The sequence below is a fragment of the Megachile rotundata genome, chromosome 12 (genome assembly GCF_050947335.1).
Source record: "Megachile rotundata isolate GNS110a chromosome 12, iyMegRotu1, whole genome shotgun sequence".
NCBI classification, from domain to species: domain Eukaryota; kingdom Metazoa; phylum Arthropoda; class Insecta; order Hymenoptera; family Megachilidae; genus Megachile; species Megachile rotundata.
This window is the reverse complement of record NC_134994.1, coordinates 3,361,015-3,381,437: the sequence shown is the minus strand read 5'-3', so window position 1 is coordinate 3,381,437 and position 20,423 is coordinate 3,361,015. Positions and strand designations below refer to the sequence as shown.

Genomic DNA, 20,423 nt, shown 5'->3' with positions numbered 1-20,423 from the left:
CTTTCAAAAACGAAATGTTTCAGAGGCCCAAAGGTTCACAATTCTATAATTCCAAAACGCAAAAATCCCAATATTAATCTTTAATTCCACCACAATTCAACTTGTTTTATAATCTTATTGTTACTTCTACATTCTATCTTTTAAATGACAAAACCAAATTCTTACATCGCGATTGTACTTAAATATCCGAAATATCTTAGCCTATATTAGATTCAATTTTATCATTGATAACCAACTTCTTGCCAGACTGCAGTTTCCACGAATTACTAAAGTCTCTCGAACCTCCATAACTCTTCGAAAGGTTCGTTGCCAAAAACCATTCGATAACACGCGCACCTCGGTTTCCGCGGTTCCCATAATCCAAGAGCAAGCAGCGTTGAACATGGAATAAGAAAAAGCGGCTGCATTCGAATGCATCGTCTGTCGAGACTGTTACGAGCGATCAGATAGCTCGACGGTAGCTCAACGACCAAGTTAGCTGTGTGTATGTATACAGGGTGTTCGTGATAATGCGGATCAGTGTTTTTCTTGTACATACTATCTTTCGAGAAAAATATACTACGTAAAAGTTGCATTATATTTTCGTAGCAATGTTGACCTACATCGACTTTTCATATTTGCATTTTTGAAGAAAATGAAGGTTTTCTTTCCTCACTGTTCGGTTTAACGTAACAAATTGGAATATGCATTTTTAAACTAAATGTGTTGTACGCGTGATTTATAAACATAGTGAAACAGACAATAAATTTTCAAATTCCATTAATTTCCATCAGCAAAAATGTCTTCAAATGCAATAGAGTAAAATCGTTGTATCAAAGCGAATGGTGAGTCATCTTTCGAGTGCAAAAGAATAAGAAATGCTGATCCAGATGATTTCTTTATACGGTAAAGAGTCATTTTTGTTAAATGAAAGGAACAATTTGCTTTTCGGCTTTCTGGAGAGGCATTAAATACGTCTTGCCGTGTTATCGTGAACACGGCACGTTCATCAACGCGCGGCCAAGTTTGTCAGATCTTTGACCTGCGATAAGGGGTCCGGAGCGAGTTGCACCCGGTATAAATATCGTCGAGCCGTTATTCGAGAACAGCTTCGTGGATCGTGCGGATCTCCTCTTGCCGACATTTCCGCGTGAAGTAAATTTTCCCGTGCTTACCGGCAGGCAAGTGGCGGCGATGCGTAAGCGGCTCCTCTTCGTGAAACCATGCGATCCATACACAACTACGTACTCGTACTCGTACACGTGCATGTATTCTTACGCGCACGCGTGTAAGTACTGGGTGTTCGCGATAACAGGGACCAGTGTTTTTGTATATACTCAGCTTTTTAGAAATATGAATTTGGAGATTTTGATATTTAGGGAATTGGGAATTTAAGGATTTGCGAATTTAGGAATTGAGGAATTTAAAAATTTAGAGATTTGGAAATGAATGAATTTGGAATTTGGAAATTTGGGACGCAGGAATTTAGAAATTCAATAGTTTCGTAATTTAAGGTTACGAGAATTTAGAGATACGGGAATTTAGGTATAAAGAAATTTAGGATTTTGGAAAAGGTGGAATGTGGAAATTTAAGAATTTGAAAATTTATAAATTTGGCATTTAGGGATTTGGTAATTTAGGTACTTGATAATCTAGTCATATGAGAATTTGTGGATACAGGAATTTAAAAATTTATGGATACAGGAATTTAAAAATTTATGGATACAGGAATTTAATAATTTAGGAATCTAGTAGTTTGAAATTTAGGAATTTGGAGATTTAGGTATTTGACATTTAGGAACTTGGAAATTAGATTCAGAGATTAGAGAATCTAGAAATTTGAGTCTTAGGAATTCGGAAGTTCGGGTACTTAATTATTTAGATTTGAGAATCTAGAGACTTCAGGATAAAGAAATTTAGGAATTTTAATATTGATAAATCTAGGAATTTACGGATTTCGACACTGGGATTTTAGGAATTTTAAATGTTTAGAAATCTGGAAGTTTGGAGATTTTGAAGTTAGTAACTTGGAAATCTTTTCTTATGCAATGTTGCATTCGAATATTCATGCTCCTATTATCTTAATTCTATTATCTTACCTCCTATCATCTTAGTTGTAAAAAAAACATAGTACAAAAACCTTTATCAACAAATTAATGGATCTTGAAGTTCATTTGAAAGGTCTACATGTTTCATTTACTATTGCACATGTTGTTTAAACTTGTTACCAATATGCAATTATGTCTGGAAGCTTTGTAGTGTCGGCAATTCTTACCTTACATGAGAAATATTCTCATACAAAAAATATTTTTTATAGAACAATATGAGCTTTTATATCTTAATTTTATATTTAAATCTAAGGTCGCGAATTAATTTCGATGTTAAAAACATTATGAATGAAAAAAGCATAAGAAGCATTGATCTAGACGATATTTTTCGCAACGCTCAAGGCTCGAGTCAAGGAGATAATGTTGTTTAATCCTTGATACTAAACGTTCCAGTATACATATAATACACATATAATTTGAAGTTAAAGGTGAAATAGAAAAATAAATTAACAGGAAATAAAACTTTAAATTCCCAGATTCACATCTTTCCAAGAGTCGAAATTTCCATATGTCTCTACCCTTAAATTCTCAAACTTCCATATCCCCAAATTAGCAAATCTCTAAATCATCAAATTATTATGTAGTGAAATCCCGAAGTCCCTAAACTGTCTTTCCACATCTCTGCATTCTCACATTCTTTAACTTCCGATTTCATAAATCACAAAAACCCAAATTACCAAGTCCCTGATTCAATAAATTCGTTGATTTCAAGTACCTTAAATTCCCTCACCCACATTCCTAAATAATTATAAAATTATAAAAATTATAAGTTAGAAAAAAATATTATAAAACGAATTACAAAAGTAATAAACACTGCCGTTCTTCCAAGTAAGTTATGCCAAATAATGGAGTGTTCTACATTATGTACTATTATTCCCAAAGAAGTCCAACTTTATCCTGAATTGTACTTGTTCCCTGCACAACAGTTAAATACTTTAGAATCACCGTTACAATGTACACTATAGATATCCCTCGAAGACAAAGTACAAAAGAACCTAATCACTGTTTTTATTTGTTCTAGTTTCACACCCGAGAAGATACTATGTACATTAAATTTTCCTTGGGTTCTAAAAACGGAGACCAAACGGTGAAAGGTTTCTTCGCTCTTATCGTTATCCAAGGAAAGCCTACCCTACGAGCATACATACAAACAAGATAATCAACCACTTAACCGCGTTAGATTTTTGTCTACACAGAACACGGTGAGTTTCGCAGATCTTCGACCGTGATTTCCTCTCTTAAGCCACGGGCTAAAGCTCGTGTAACGCGAGACGACTTATAATCAAAGTTAAATGGAGCAAAAATCGCTCTGCGGGAAACACGCGATAAAGGAGCAGTGATTCGCGGTCGGATATACTTGTTTGCCGTGTTAGAGGCCAGATTTTGCCAAGGCAGAGGGAAAGATAAAGAGAGTTTGCCGGAACGTAGTCGCCGAAAGAAAGGAAGAGAACAGCAGGCAGTCAACGGTAAAAGAGAGAACGAATTTGGCTTTTTCTCATCGTCTTTCGAGTAAAAGAACTTGAAGCTGTACGGAAACCCTTGATCAAAAAGGGCCGCGTTGTTCCTTCGAATCACACTCGAGTCGTCCAGGAACGATAATAGAGCTTGCCAGCTTACAGAATCGAGTGTTTTAAAATTGGACCATTGTTATCAAGCACGATCTTCAACGATGCTCTATGCAACGCGTGGGCGCAGAAAGTACAAGCACCTTCAAGTGAATCGACTTCTGCTAGCTCGGAATTATCGACCCATCGATTTCAGAAAACTGGTGTCAACTGTGCTTTGTTTAATTCTCAGGTTATGGATGTTATGGATGACTTATGTATATATGGTGTTTGGTGTTTCTGAAAATAACACTTTTAAGGATCCAAAAGTACTTTATGAATTCCACTTTATATGAAGCTTTATTAATACAATTGTCTTGCATTTATTGTTTGATATGATTTAATCAATTTTAATAACATTATATTTATTATCTTGTGTCTGATAAATTCAGCTGCATTGTATCTGTCATCTTATGTGTAATTTCATAAATGTAGTTACATCGCATTTATTATTTTATGCGTAATTTGATCAACACAATTTATTAACTTGATCAACGCATTTATTATCTTATGCGTAACTTGATCAATGCATTTATCTTATGCGTAACTTGATCAGTACAGTTGCATTGTATTTATTGTCTTATACTAAAATTAATAATTGCACGACTAATCTTCTCAATTAATAACTGATTACTATTCAAAATGAAGACAGTATAATTATAAGGCAGCGATCCATTTTCGACGCATGCTTTGTAATCCATAAAAAAGTACATACGCGTAAATTTCATTAAATTGTAAGGATTTGCGATTATTCGAATATTTGTGATTCGGTAAATGCAAATAAAAGCATCTACAAAATGATTGCATACTTAAAATGATCAAATAGACATTAAGTCAATACTAAATAACTATCATAACAAAAGTAGTTCGTAGTTTTTTTTTGCTAAACTAACGTATTCTAACAATAAGATTAATGCTTTAACAAATAGAAAATATTCATTTCTGCAAAGACAGGTGTGCAGAAAATTCGTTATACTTTTTCTAAGAAGGGAACAATTGCCTTTACGCTGGCAAAAAGCGTTAGAAAGTGATGGAAATTATTTTGTTGATTTAAGATTTCTTTAATAAATAAATATTTTCCGCCAGCAAACAAAATTTTGATTACTTTTCGGTACCCCTAATATAAGACAATTCTTCACAGAAAGCATACATAATTATAGGCTAATTTTTCTCAGGGTATATGTATAATTATAAGATAATTTCGGAACAAATCGATCTGAGATCGGGGGATAGCGAAATAACACTGCGCCGATCGCAGAGAAACCGATCCTCAAAACGAATTACCTGACTCTCAAACGCATCCAGATAAAGCTGAAGAAATCGAGCAGTTTCCCCACGGGAGGCCATCGAAAGAGGCAATTACGAGTCTTTTATTCGAAATTGCTATTCTGGTTAACGACACTTAAAAGTAGTACATAGCCGATAGTCGTGGAACAGTGGGATTCGCATACGGAAATTCAGCGCGAGGTAAACTTGGCCTGCGTCCAACTAATAGTAAACATCTTGACATCTATATTTGCGCTCGTTTAAATTGCATTTCAACCACCCAGCCCTCCGAAAGGGCGATCCTCCATTTTCCCTCGCTTCGTAGCGGAACGTCTTGAAACGAAATCAGGATTTCCATTTGCTTCATTCCACCCCGCAACCCTTCATTTCGACCTCGGGGTATAACCACATAATCGAGGACCGCATTCTTTTCTATCCACGCGCATACACGATCCCCCAGATTATCTCTTTTTTGCCCTTCCACGTGGCCGCTGGCTTGTTTTCGAATCGCGATGTTACACATGCGCTTCAACACGGGATTAGGGAAGATGAAAGACTCACCAGGATTATGGCTTCGTTTTTCTCTAGACACTTTATGTACGCTAGCGAAAGGAAATGAGATTGCTCACCTGCAACAAAAAGAGATAAACAGTCAGTGAGTTTGTTATGATTAAAATCAGAAAATCCTGTAATACAAGTAGCTCTGTCTTAATTAGGTACGCCAATGTTTAATCCATCATTTTCTTAACACTGTATTTATGGAACTTGTCGCAATTACAGATCTTGTATCTTTCAAAATGATAGATTTTGTATCTTCATCATTTCAGATATATTTAATTTCTGCAACTGAAGGAATACGTTAGGTTGTTCATATAATGAACAAAATAATAACACTGAAATTTTGGACTGAAAAGATTATTACTATACATAGCGTCATTTTCTACGTTTTACGAAGTTTCGACTTGAAAATTTGAAAATTCAAACACCAGAAAACTTAAGAACTTAAAAACTCGGAAATTTACAAATTTAGAAATATGGAAATTTGGGACTTTTCGAAATGTCGAGGTTACATACCTAACCTTATTCAAAGAAATCCTACCTTACACCAGTCTATATATTTCATGTTTAAATAAGATCTATAGAATCTTAACAAAACTTCTTATTGAAGTGTCACTATTTTTTAAATAAATGAGTCTCACACACGACAATATTGTTCTACACATTTAATTCCTTATTACACCTAAAGCCATACTGTGAAGAGAAGCAAAGTTCGCTCCAGACGTTAAAAATTCATCTGTTTTTGATATGATCGTTTACAATGTCGATCAGCCGCGATCTCCACGGAAGTCAACATGTTAATTAAGGCATTGCCACCAGCTTAGCACCATCCAATCTGAGTAAAAGCGTTAATTCAGAAGTATCCCCATAAATATCGGGCGGGAAATTTGTCGGTTGCGCACAGCAACAGCCTCAGCCGCGAAGTTTTGATTTACCGTCGCACGTGCGCGATTTAACATGTTAATTTATGTCGCTATGATTTCACGATAAATCTCGTCAGTCGTGGAGCCTTAAGTGCGGCTCCGACTACACGTACCTACACGCATAAAGTAACGTTATTCGTCTCGTTCCCGGAAACCACGTCAATCGATCTTTCGCTGCGGGGCTAACGTAACGAGACTTATGACCAATCGATTCCCTACGTTGCACAGCAGGCGATGGAAATGGCGTGATGCGAGCGTGAAACGATTTTCCTTCCGCGAACAACGCGATGCGCGGTCTGATTCATCGGACAACCTTCCAGCAACTCTTCGACAGACGCAAAATTCCGCGAATTCTAGTCCGCGCGTGTCAATCAAATAATTACATCCGCAGGATTACGGGCACAGCGTGAGCAAACATGGATAGCGGAAAACTACCAGGAATGCGTTGAAACACCTCACGACAATGAGATGATTGTAAAAAATGTAGTTACAGCTTCTTAGAGACCTATAAACAGTGACAGTTGTATGGGTATTAGGGTAGTTCAACAAAATTTTTGTCGCTCTTCACCTCCAAAAATTAAATATATAGTGTAAAAAATATCTTCTCCAAATTTGAGATTAAAAATTAAAATTTAAGAGATCTAATCGTATAATCAAATAAATATGATTAACATTTCACGGTGCTAATTGAGTTGACCGTCTCATCTCGACCGTAATATCTGACCACCACTGCAAATTGAGGTAAATTATTTACAGGAAAAGTAAACGGAAGAAACTTTTGAAAGTTCTTAATAATATACACTGACAGATTAAAAAATGAAATTGAAAGATTAAATACCCTACTTCACATTATGCTGTATCAGAAATGTCAATTTTCACTGTAGCAGTCCGAGTGTAAAATATCGTGCGATTATTTAGCAGGTTTTAAGTGAAAGTATTTAGAGTAACCTCAAAATGTTAAAAGAGAACTATTAAACAATTTTGGTAAGTATTCTATTAAACACTGTATTTCATTTTAGTTTGCAAAATATCCTATGAAACTACTTTTGACACTTCATAAATCGCATACACATTTTCGTGAACACTATATCCTAAAATCCTGCATTATGTTCGGAAATGCCAATTGCCAAAAACAATTGTAGAGAAACGGGCATATCTGTTTTGAATATCCACGAAGCCGGCATCGTTCTATCACTCTATTCGATACCTGACCAAAGCGTTCGTACGAATTCCCCATGGAACGCGTCGCAATCGCTCGGCCAATATACGCAAATGAAGCGAGATACGATTGACCCACATCCACGATGGGTGGTCGGCTTTTCCCACCATGGTTGAGCACCACTGCCACCGAACAAATGAATGAGTGTAGGCGAACACGTGACTAGGGATCCAAGCAATGCCCCACCTTTGTCGCTCTTCATCCACGTCTAACCACCTTTCTCGCTCGCTCATTTTGCCCCTTGCCACATCCTCCCGTACCATAAATGACTCTCGGCTTTGCTCGCTGTATTATACTCCGGACATGTTGTGTGCGTTTCGATGGTTAGGTGAGGTTAGAACAAGGCCAGAGCTCTGTTGGAATAGATTACGAGAGGGCTGGCTCCGATCGTGTAACCAGGACTCGTTCGATTTCCATGGGGCTCTTTGCTTCATGCACCAATCGATCTACCATCGTATCTTGTACCGTAGCTATGCGTTACTTCGCGATGAGATTACAGTCTCCTGGTTAAGATACAAGTTGTTAGAACTTTGATAACGCAACCGGTAATATACACTCCAGCGCAACGTAGGCTGTCGACGCGTGGAATAAGGATGGGTACAGAGGAAGGAAACCAACATTTGTTTTCCATTTTAAAGTGTAACATTGTAGAGTTTAATAGTTTATTCATAGATTTTGAGATGCATAAATTATTTATTTTTGAACTCTTAATTTTTGAGTTTTTAAATATTTGAAAGTTCAGTTTTCTCAATTCCTAAGCTTTTAAAACACCATATTTATAAATATTTGGATTCCTAAATCTGTCAAGTCTTGAACTCCAAATTCTCAAATTTTCAACCTTAGGTATAATTTAATTCTTAAGTTTTCAAAATCCTCAAACTAAATCTGAAATTTTAAAGCCCTAACGTTTCTAAATTTTTATATTCCTATATCTTCATATTTCCAAATCCATTCATACTCTAATTTCCACGTTACCAAATGCTCACATTCTCAGATTTTTACATTTTTAAATTTTTTGATTTCTAAGTTTCTAAACTCCCGAATTTTCATATTTTCAAAGAAGCGATCGTTAAATTTCCAATTCTAGATCCATTAAGTCCTTCATTTTTACGTTCACAAATTCCCAGATTCTTAACTTTTCAAATTACTAAATCCATAATTTCTAAACTTTCAAACTCTCACATTCTTCCCATAATTTCCATATTTCCAAATCTTCAAATTCCTAATATTTTCAGCATTCTAAAAGTTTCAAAATATCATAATTTCTGAATGTCCGACTTCCAAATTCGTAAAGTTTTAAATGTAAGAGTTTTCCAATTTGAATCCGACATATAGTATCTCTTCTTTCCACATAACCATCCCCTGCGCCCATGAATGCAAGAGTTATACTTAATTATAAGTTCAAGTGCAAGTATGAATTCATGTTGGAGTTAATTTCGCTATTTTTATTCCGCCATAACTTTATTAATATACAAATACTCATATTACAAAATGTTAAATTGAATTTATCTAATTAATTTAATTTAAAGGAAAATTTCCAAATTAATTCAATTTACATAAAAGTTATATACGCTCGAAATAAAGACCAAGAAAATTAAATATACAGGAAAATTATATGCCTGAAATGATAAGCGAAACTGCATTTACGAAGGTTCCGTGGTAACTGTATACTAGAGTTGATCCAACGCAATTTTTCATGTACCGTCCCGTCAAGTGTGCGACAATCTTAAAGATTGCCATTGTTCTGACAACCAGAAGACAAAATCCAATGATCGCGTAACTACGAAAAATGTGTAGGAAAAATGAAGCTCTCGTAATTACGTGATTATCTCGAGAACTCGTCTCCTCAGTGTGTAATTGCTCGAACGAGCCTCGGTATATTGAAACAACACCTGCACCCACGCAGGATGGAGGAACACCGTTAGCAGCATTAACATGAAAATTATAAAACTTGTAGCGGCCTTGCAGTTGAAAGAGGATAATGGGATATGAAATAGCACGAAAGAGGAAACGGAGTTCAACGTTCGCGAAATTATAGCCATTAAAATCGTTATACCATCTCGTCCCTGTTACCTCCGGCCCGCTAATCGCGAGTACCAGTCCATTTTTCGAACGGCGTTCGTTCACAAAGAAACGCACCACATCCATGTAACACGTGCGCGCCAATTGCAGCGAATAATGAACACTGGAAAACGAAAGATCCAATATTCGGCCAGATATATTCCATTTTCAAGCAATTATCGGTTTATTTAATCGAACTATTAATTGGCTCGACCGGTAATGTACATCCGTATCGGCAATTAAATGGAATAAATGTCGAGGAAACACCGATCTCGCCTTAATACCCCCTCACGGGTAAATCTGCCCTCGAAAATTTACAATTTCTATATTCCCAATAGTTTTTTATATCTTAAATTTAGAAATTTCATTTATTCTTTGTTAAAGAGGAAGCGAGAAAAATTCATAAAAAACCAGTTAACCTCCTTTCGAGGAGATTATAATTTGTTATTGTTATATTATTGATTAAGAAGTTTGAATATTCAATTTAAGAATGACATTGTGTGACATAAATAAATTTTTCTGCTTATTTGTGCAAATTTTAAAAACCTTAAAATCATGCAGATTCTATAAACCTTACAGTTATACAAATTTCTAAAGTTACTGCATTATAAACATTTTCATAACTTCAGAATCATATGAACTTTAAGAACCTTGCACTCATACAAATTAAAAAAATCATAACAATTTTAAAAACCGTAAAATCATAAAAATTGTAGAAAGTGTGTAATCATGACAATATAAAAACCTTAGAATCAGATAAATTACAATGGGATGAATATTGAAAGCATATACATGAAAAACCAATGTCAATGGTTGAGAAAGATATTCATTCCATTTTTATGAATAACTTCCAACAGTAATTAAAATTAATTTTTATATCGCATAATTACTCCGTTATTTTTACATGGAAAGCAGTGTTTTAATAATAGGAATATAAGGTCGAAATAAATTCCAGAGAATTTTTGGTTTAATTTCCAGTTGTGATTAATGGTTGCACTACATTACGGAAACTCTAGACATTTAATACCTACGTGACCTTTTCCAATTCACAATTCAGCTTCGCTCGCATACATATAGGTACATTATCGTTCAAAAGTTTGGAAGCAGCTATATCTTTGCGTTAAATTGGTAATCCTTTATTCGTATATTAAATGTAACCATTTGTAAAAAGGCTTGTAGGATTGTTTCTGCAGTTTGTAGAAAATTATTATTTTTTAATCTCACATTTTACAAATTCTTTATTTTACGTAATTTCGAGTGCTTGCACGTACTTTATTGTTTTTTTTTCTTTTACATTGACAAAAGAGATTTTTTATAAAAAAATGACAAAATGCAAATAACTTTATTTCAGTATTAATCCTTTTAAGAATAGTTCCACATATACAGATGTTGAGTTTTTAATTCATTAAATAAAGATCACATATGTGAATGTTTAGTTTATTTTTTAATTCATCAATTGAAAGTTATAGATGCGAACGTTTAGTTTCTTTCTACATTTATTAACTGAAAGTTACATATGTGGACATTTAATTTGTGTTTGAACTCATCGGCCAAAGATCACATATGTGAGCAATCAGTATCTTTTCAAATTCATCACACAAAAATATATGAGCGTTTAGTTCATTTTTAAATTCGTCAACTAAAAATCACATATGTGGGGCGTTTAGTTTATTTTCAAACTCATCAAACAAATGTCACATGTGGACATTTAATTTATCGTTAAATTCAACAACCATAGGGCATATGTGGACGTTTAATTAGTTATTAAATCGATTAACCAAAGGGTTGAATTGGATTGATCTATGTAGAGCTTTAGTTCATTCTCATCGACCAAAGGTCATATGTACGCGTTTAGTTTGTTACGTTATTTGTTGCTAAATTCATCAAATAAAGAGAAAATGTGAACGTTTAACTTGTTATTAAATTCATCATACAAAGAGCATATATGATTTTTTACTGTGCTATGAAATTCATCAACCAAAGGATATATGTGTGTTAGCGTCAACGTATTTTGGAGGGTCGTTGGGGGCAATTAGCCTGTGCTATTTTGCCTTCGAACGATTTATGATAGGGATAGCCTGCGTGAGGTCTAAGCGAAAGGTGGTTTATGAGAGTCCAAGTGTGGCGATAGATGATGGCTATTGATTTGGAGTCGTATGGTCATCAGATGTCGCAGGGCTGTGTGTTTTGTTAGCTTCTGATATTGTAGAAAAGGACAGATAGTTTGTTATTGCAATGCTAAGTCGAATAGGGACGTTGATCCTGGAGGATCTGGCCACGTAGTGGGGAGGCAGGAATGCCTTTGGTAAGAGGACTGAGTTTGACCTCTCGGCACTTACCCCAGCACCTTAATTGGAAACGCATCTCTGTTTGACAAAGTTTCTAACATGTGGGTGTCATCATTATCTTTGCATATAAAAAATCCTTTCAAAATTTATTTGCATAGACGTTGCGGATTTAAACAGTGAAATGTAAATAAACCAAAAGATTAAATATTTCTTTCTTTAACCATAAAAATATCAAATTTAACCATAAAATTCGTAAAGAGGTTAACTAGAAGCGCAATAGATCGTCATCAGCTAACGGTAAAAATTCGGCTGCGTGTCAAATCGATACCACACGGGAGGCAAGTGATTCAGCCATGAAGCAAACGCTCCGAGTGTAAATACCGCGTGATAAAGGCTGTCGCAGTTCGGCCCAAATTGACCTCGAATTTCGAAAAAATCCGACACACCAATCCGCAGGATAATACGCGTCGGCGAGCAACGCCAAGCCAACGCCTTTCCAGCAACGGAAATTAATTGCCCGCGGCTCGTCACACGCATTTTTTCACAATCCACTGAAACTGGCTAAAATATCTCGTAACGTTACCGCCACGACGTGGGAACCGTGCAATTAACGAGCTGCCAGCATCAAAATCGCTGTTCGACCGTTGGATTTCAAAGGATCGAAAGGGTACTGCAATTTATTGAAGACGTTATTGACCGTGTCAGGCGCTGATGATCGATTGAAAGATACCATGAAATTGTACGACGAAGAAAAATATTACGTACTGAGACAAATCCGTTCAAGTAAATCAGCTTAAGAATTCGGTTCCTAAGAACCAATCTAACTCCAAATCCAATTTTGTCAATTTTCTAAATAAGGTAGAAAATAGGAGCACTTATGTATTTGTTGCAAATCGATTATACAAAGAATGGGCTTCAATTTGCCTTTCAATAAAGGGAAATCTACATGTATGTACATCTAATTACCCCATTTTACCGTCATATTTCAACACATGTACTTTTCAAAATTTACTGAAACAATGGTTTCATGATTTTAATGTATTATTAAAATAATCCATATTATTTTTTTTTATTTTAAACACGAGTGATAATATATTATTAAATATCTACAATATATCAACAATCGATAAGCACACCTCTGGAGGACCAACTAACTGTGATATAGGACTGTATTATCAACTTTGTCTCTCAACATGGTCAATGGTCCAACTGAAAACAAAGTTGCATCGTTGTGCATATATCGCAAATTCCCAATCGAGCTAAAGGTCGGAAAAGCTTGACTTTTTCAATGAAGGAGAAACATTATATCGACGAAGTTTCCGCTGACGTTCCGACTGATTTACAGCGAGAAAACGCTGGCCTGTGCAGTCGGCGAAACTCGTCATGCACACGAGTGGCCGTGTACAAAGTTAGTCGCATTAGGAACACACGCACGTCTGTGAAAAAAGGACGTACAGCTCATAAAAATGGTAGCCAGCCGCGGGAAAATGGCGGGAGAAAGTTCGGCGTTTAACTTTTACGTGGGGCCCTTCTCGCTCTGTCTTCTCGTCGCACACGCGTGCACGATTCCTACGGCATTGTAGCCGAAGAAACAAGATATAATCGCGAAATAAAAACTACAAAGTATACAAGTTTCCCGACGCTCGCGATTTATGCGCGAAACACTCGAGATATTCGTCGGCCATCGTGGCACAGCTTACTTTTAACGCGTGCTGGCTGCATTACGCCTTACGGATGAAGAAGTTTGTCAAACACGGTATACCATATACCGTCACGCCGTTGCAATGGGATTTAACAGCATAATACTGTTAGGATGAGTTTTAATCGTGCCAGCCGTTGTTGGAAGAAACATGTGCTGTAAACGGTAAATACTTCGGTTGAGGCACGAGCACCAGAGAAAAGTATTTTAATAGATTTTTAGTCGTAACAACTACGATAAATATTGATATAGCGTGTTTATTGTTGCTAGGAAAATAAATGTGCTTGATGGGACAGTGATGGTGTGAATTATTAACAGCAATGATGTGTGCCCGCAAAGTGAACGGTCACTGGCACCCACTTGTTACTGGTATGTTATATATGTACATTCATTTATTATTACAGTAGGGTAATTTGCTTTTAATGAGAGTATATCTCCGTACGTATATAAATTTTATAATTTAGAAGTTTGGAATTAGTACGCTTTTATATTTTTAAATTTGCAAACCTTCAATTTTCTGAATATTTGAATTTCTTTCTTTAAAATCTCCTTAGTGTAAGAATATTATTTATTACTTTACAAATATACGATTTCGAAAACAAAAATTTTTAAGTATTAGCAATTTAATACCAGTTGACTTTTGTGTATATTTTATATATTTCTTTCTTTTTAATAATACAAATTAATAAAATTTCAAACATTGTGGCTCTCTAATAAATACTACCTTCTTTCTTGTTTATTGGTGATTCTAATCAGAAACTGTTTAACAGTAATTTTATCCACATGCTGTCTTCAATTTTCTTTTTTTTAACTGTAATTTTGGAATATGGTATAAGACATGTTAAGTAGTGGTACAATGAAATAAATACATACAATTTTATCAGTATTTTTTTGGGTTGTAGTGCAAATTATAAGTACATAACATACCAGTACAGAATGTTCTACAAAACAAAAATTTGTAACAGTTAGTTTTTCGTTATTTGTATATAACGACATTTATTGTTTCTCTTTTTGATGAACATATAATATAATTGTTAAAAAAGATAGAAGTGACTAAAGAGAGATAAAAAGACACATAATATAAACATATACCACGATTTTTAAGAATAATAAAGGCGAAGACCAAAAGAAGTTTCTATATCTGTAGAATCACCCTTCTACAAAATTGTCCCCCAATTTGAATTATGTAAAACCGAAATAGCTGTTAACCTATCGCTAAAATTCACCAGAAGATTCGATTTCGATACAAATCAGTGATCGATTCTTCGGCAGCGTAGCTCTCACCTGAAGGCTTCGTGCCGATGGCAATAAATCGAAACTGATTTTGTCTATACATGACGAAATATAAAAGTTCGGTTGGAAACAATCGGAGGTACAAGTCGATGCAATCATCGAACATCTCGAACAAATATTAGGAGTAAAAGCGTGCGAACGCGAGACGGAACTCTATACTTCGATCTCCGATAACCGTTTTCCACGGATCGAAGCAACCCACTAGCTCACCTGGCACGTATCCCAAGATCAGTCGATTCGTTTTTTACCATCAACACCGGCGAATTGAGTCGTGACGAGTCCCACCAGTGGTTTCAGTCGCTAGATCTCTGAAAATCCCCGGAGGGATCGTTGACCTTCTCTGGAGCACTCTCAAACTTTCGAAGTGGCTAAAGAGAGAAGGTGAACAGGCAGGGGTGAGCACGGACCATGAAGAGAGACGGAAACAGGTGAGCGCGTACCATGGAGAGCGACGGAGATAGGTGAATCGAGCAAACCAAAGAGGGAGAACAAGAGCCGGAGGATGAGGGAACATTCCATATCGATACTCTCTCCTGTTCGAGCTATCCTCTCGCAATATCCTGCTGTATATCACCATCACGTCTGATCGAACTGCTAGTTTATACCTACACGACTCATAACGATTCGACTGAATGGAAAAGGAAGCAATGTTGCTCTCTGCACGACGCGACGCTTCTCTTTCACCCGATCTTTTTTCATACCCTCCTTTCAATGCTACCTTTCTTCCTCTATCCTCTTCTGTTTGTCACCCTTGCACTAAGTGCTACGCCACCGCCTTGGTACATCTTATTTTACGTACATTCACCTATATACGTTAGTCACATACTCTGGCACGAATAGGCGAACTAGCAATTTCGAGGGATTTAAATGCAACAATTTTATATGGATGCTACTGACCCGATAGCACCGACAATACCTGCCATCACAATTGATGTTACGTAGGTTAGGTTAACCTGTACTTTCTTCTTCTAAAGGAGCAACGTTAATATACCCGAGCATACTATTATTCGAGTTTTGCATTGAGTGGCTTTCTGTAGGGAAATTGAAAGTGGAAGGTAAATTTAGGTGTTTAGAAATTTAGATTTCAACTTGCTTCAGATTTATACGCGATAGAAACATGGTACAGATTTAAACGCAGCACCCACATAATTCAGAGTTAAACAGAAATATAATTCATATTTAACGTAACCTAATCAGAGTATATTCTGTGAATGAAAGACGAACTTTTCCTTTAGTGTTGCATCCGATTTAGAGAGTTTAAGAACCACAGTGATGAGTCCTATTAGACAATTATCCGATAATGTTTTCGAAATTACTTTGTTGTTTAAATGCTGCAATTTAGAGTTTAGATACGGTATTAACCTTGCCTTATTCGAGTTAATTGATTTTAATCTGGGACGCTGCACCGCGCGGTTACGTTGATTCGTTTGAATCGAAAACTGCTTACGTGTTATTAGAAAACTTTTACGTTCTTTCATAAATATTAATTAATTGTTAATCAATACGGTTAAACGACAGTCACAGTGTTATCGATTAATTTATTTACTTTATATTATAGTATATTTAGAGTAGATTTATTTATTTATTTTATTACATATATTAGTACTTTAGATCAGTTACATTAGATAACGGTCAACGTTATTAGAAAGAAACTGTTATTGGTCTTTAATGTGAGATATTTAAATAGAAATGAAACTCTTATTTATACATATATTAAAATTTATATAAACATTCTATATGTTACATAGTAGCTATGTTACATCTAATATAGCAGTGCTAATCATTGTATAGTTTACTCTATATTACTTATAGCTTATTATATCTTAAATACATAATAATTATAAACTATAATATGCAGTAACTTTATTATGTTATAGTTAATTTTTTTCACCTACAGAATATAACATAAAAATTTAAAAGCAAACAACACAGCAGACTTTCGTGTTTAAAGAATAAAAACAGAAGAAAATTTGCTTTGCATAACAGTAAACTGCAACTGGGCCAACGTAATTAAATATAATTATATTGAAATCTAGTCCGGCGTTATAAAATTAACGAAAAGTATAGAAAGTATCTTATTATATTACCGATCGATATTAATATCCTTGATCGAAACGTGTTCCTTTCATTTTGCTTAATTTACGTTTTTCCGAACGACGCACCTAATGATAGCGTTCTTATAACTCATACTTCGCTAATTAAAAAAAGGAAGAGGAAGAGCTCAGTGCGACTGTCAGATACAATTAGGAATGGCATCGGTGCAACGAAGATCAATCACAACCGGTTAATAATCTTACGAATTGACAGCATGCCATAAATCATTGTCTGTCAACATAAAAATGAATCAGCCGCGGCAGATCCTCTCACAACCGAGGCGAGATTACCGTAACAAACTTCCAGGTGAAAATCAATTAGATTTATGCTCAAGAAAAATATTGAATATCAATCAGACCGAAGAAAACCGTGCTAATATTTTTTCAGCACATCAAATGTCGTTTTTCGATTCTTTTACATTTATTTTTAAACTTCAAATTTCTCAACTCCCAAATGTTCCAAATGTTTAAACTTTGCTCCTTTCACATTTCTTCTAACTTTAACAACAATGAAAGTAATTAAACGCATTATGTTCGATTTACTTTTCTAAAGAACTAAATTGTAGAATATTAATATAAATAAATAATGAAAATAATTACTCTAGAAACAATTGAGGAAGAAATAAATATTGTAAGAAAGGAAAATTTTTGTGTAATAAAATATTCAAAAATTTTGCTTATAAATTATGAATGATTACACTAAGATTTTCATATGTATTTAGAGACATTAATTTCATATGAATATTTTATAAACAGAAAACAATTTCAGTCTTTCATATTCACCCGTTTTTGTTTGAGCTCTTCGATTAAAGATGATAAATCATAGCTTGTCTATATTGTTTTTGTGAAGGATCGTAGGATATTAAAGAAATATGAAACGTAAAATACTGCGAGTCAAAAGTGACCTCTAAAGCGCAAATTCAACAACTGTCCCAGGCAAAATATTAGTTCACCTGGTTTACCGTGCTCTGCAGTAGCGCAACATTGCATCACGTGTCGTTACGCATTCTCTGCAACTTATATTCACCGCATAAAAGCGTCTCACATCGCAAAATTATTTAGCTTCTGACAAAATCGCTCTCTGCTGGATTTTACTTCGCAATTTTTAACCCAGTTCCATGATCCCTCTAAAAAAGGAATAATTCCGACAAAATTACCGAAATACTGAATACCATTTTAACAAAATGTTCACGATGTCGTGCTAGCAGCTGCAATTTAAGCTTTCTTCAAATTAAAACAAATGTATACATTTCACAATCTTTTAATTTCTGGATTTCTAAATACGAAGGTTTTCAAATTTTCAGATTTTTAAGTCTATAAATTTCTTAATTTTTCTAAATGTAGTTTTAAATCCCTAAATTTATAAATTTTCTAGTTTGTTCAGATTTCAAAAGTTTTGCAAATTTATTTAATTACTAAGCTCTGTAATTTCTAGCCTTCTGAAAAGCTAAATATCAAATCCCTAAATATTTTAAATATTCCAAATTCTAAAATTTCATAATCTTTCAATCTTTAAATTACTAGATTTATAAGTTCTTAAATTTTCAAAGTTCCTAGTTTGTAGATTAAGAGGTTCCCAAATAGATAAAATGTAAAATTTTCGAATTCTCGAACTTTCATGTTTCCATATTCCTTGATTTTTTAATGTCCGAATTCTTACATTAAAAAATTTCCAAATATCCTAGCTATTCGAAAATCCTAAATTTTAGAATCTCCAAACCTCTAAATAGCTATATTCCCAAATGTGCGAATTTGAAATACTTGAAATATTTAAAGCTTCCCAACTTTCAAATTTGTAAATTTTCAGACTATGAAACTCTGAAATTCTGAAACTCTAAAACTCTGAAACTCTGAAACTCTGAAACTCTGAAACTCTAAAATTCTAAAACTCTAAAACTCTAAAACTCTAAAGCTCTAAAACTCTTAAATTCTAAAATTCTAAAATTTTTAAATATACTAGTTTTCAAATCCTTAAATCCCTAACCGCCTGAATGTTTAAATTCCTAAATTTACAGAAACTTAAAATACTCTAAATATTTAAAATTCCCAAATTAAAACCTTCAAATTTCTAAATTGCTGAATTTCTAAATTTTCAAATGTTCAAATTCCCAAATTTCCAAATTTCTAAGCTATTGAATGTTTACCGTCTCAAATTTTTTAATTTTCAAATCATTGAACCTCTGAACCTTCAAATTTCTGTCCACAATATTCTCAAATTTCGCAAATTTCGCAATTTACTCAAAGTTCTCACATTCCTCAAATTTCTCAAATTTCTTAAATTCCTTAAGTTTCTTAAGTTTCTTAAGTTTCTCAAGTTACTCGAATTTCTTAAGTTTCTTAAGTTCTTCAAATTCCTCAATTTGCTCAGTCAAATTACTTAAATTTTTCAAATCCCAAAATTTTCAAATTTCTACATATTAAATATCCAAATTCTCAAGTCCCAAAATTAGCTACACTTTCACTAGGCAAGCTTGCTTTCATCTTTACATCGAAGATTTCTTTTTAAGAACCTTGCCTGTAATAGTGCAACATTTTTTAACGAATTATTAAACTAACAAGAAAATCAATACTCTGGAAGCTTTACAAATTTCCCGATGCTGATCCACCGCCGTTATTTGTACACGTTGTAAACGTCCCTCTGCGGTGACCGTGGGGACCCTTATAAGTTGTAGACAATTTTCTCCCATTCTATGACCATTTCGTTCACAGTGGTCGACGCATGGGTATAACTGCCTGAAACTTGTGACGAAATTCCGGGACACGATACTTGCGTGCTGTTCCACCCCGAAACTATAAAAGTTTTAGCAACTGAACTTAACTAAACTCGTGTTACACTCGATGATGTTCTTCGCCAAAAAGATTTGGTACGCTACAGTTGTCGCTGAAATTTCCGCCTCTTTCCAAGGAACACTTGATTACCGTAAAATTTAAGAAACTGCATTTTTATCAATGATAGGGGGTTGCGTAATATGGAGAAGTGTAAGATCTGGACAAAAGTAACAACGGTTACTAATATTGTGTTTCGAGTTGGTTTGTTGAAACAATTGTTTAGACAACCTCTTGTAGATCTATTTTTATCATGATGATACGTAACAAAATATTGAAGTTCAATATTAAATTTAATACTACATCAAATTAAAGTTAATTAGTACATTAACTTTCATATTGAATGAAAGTATATCACTGTTTAAATTTTTTAAATACTTTACACTTTTGTAGGGAATACTACAGTTTTGAATTTGAAAAATCTCGAAAATGAGAATACTGTCTTTTATATGAAAAGTGTTGATCTTTTTTGACATTGTTTCTTATACTTTTTAATGCAGGGTAGT

At 34.5% G+C, this 20,423-nt stretch overlaps 1 protein-coding gene and 1 long non-coding RNA gene across 2 annotated transcripts in view; one reads left to right on the top strand and one right to left on the bottom strand.

Annotated features, from left to right (window-relative positions):
* Positions 1-20,423, bottom strand: part of Rbp6 (RNA-binding protein 6) — a 1,376,067-nt gene that overhangs the window by 1,232,702 nt on the left and 122,942 nt on the right. The window lies entirely within an intron of this gene.
* On the top strand, positions 823-4,100 carry LOC143265537 (uncharacterized). The gene is made up of 2 exons (XR_013040161.1): positions 823-1,267; positions 3,109-4,100. It is a non-coding gene; the product is annotated as an uncharacterized LOC143265537 (long non-coding RNA).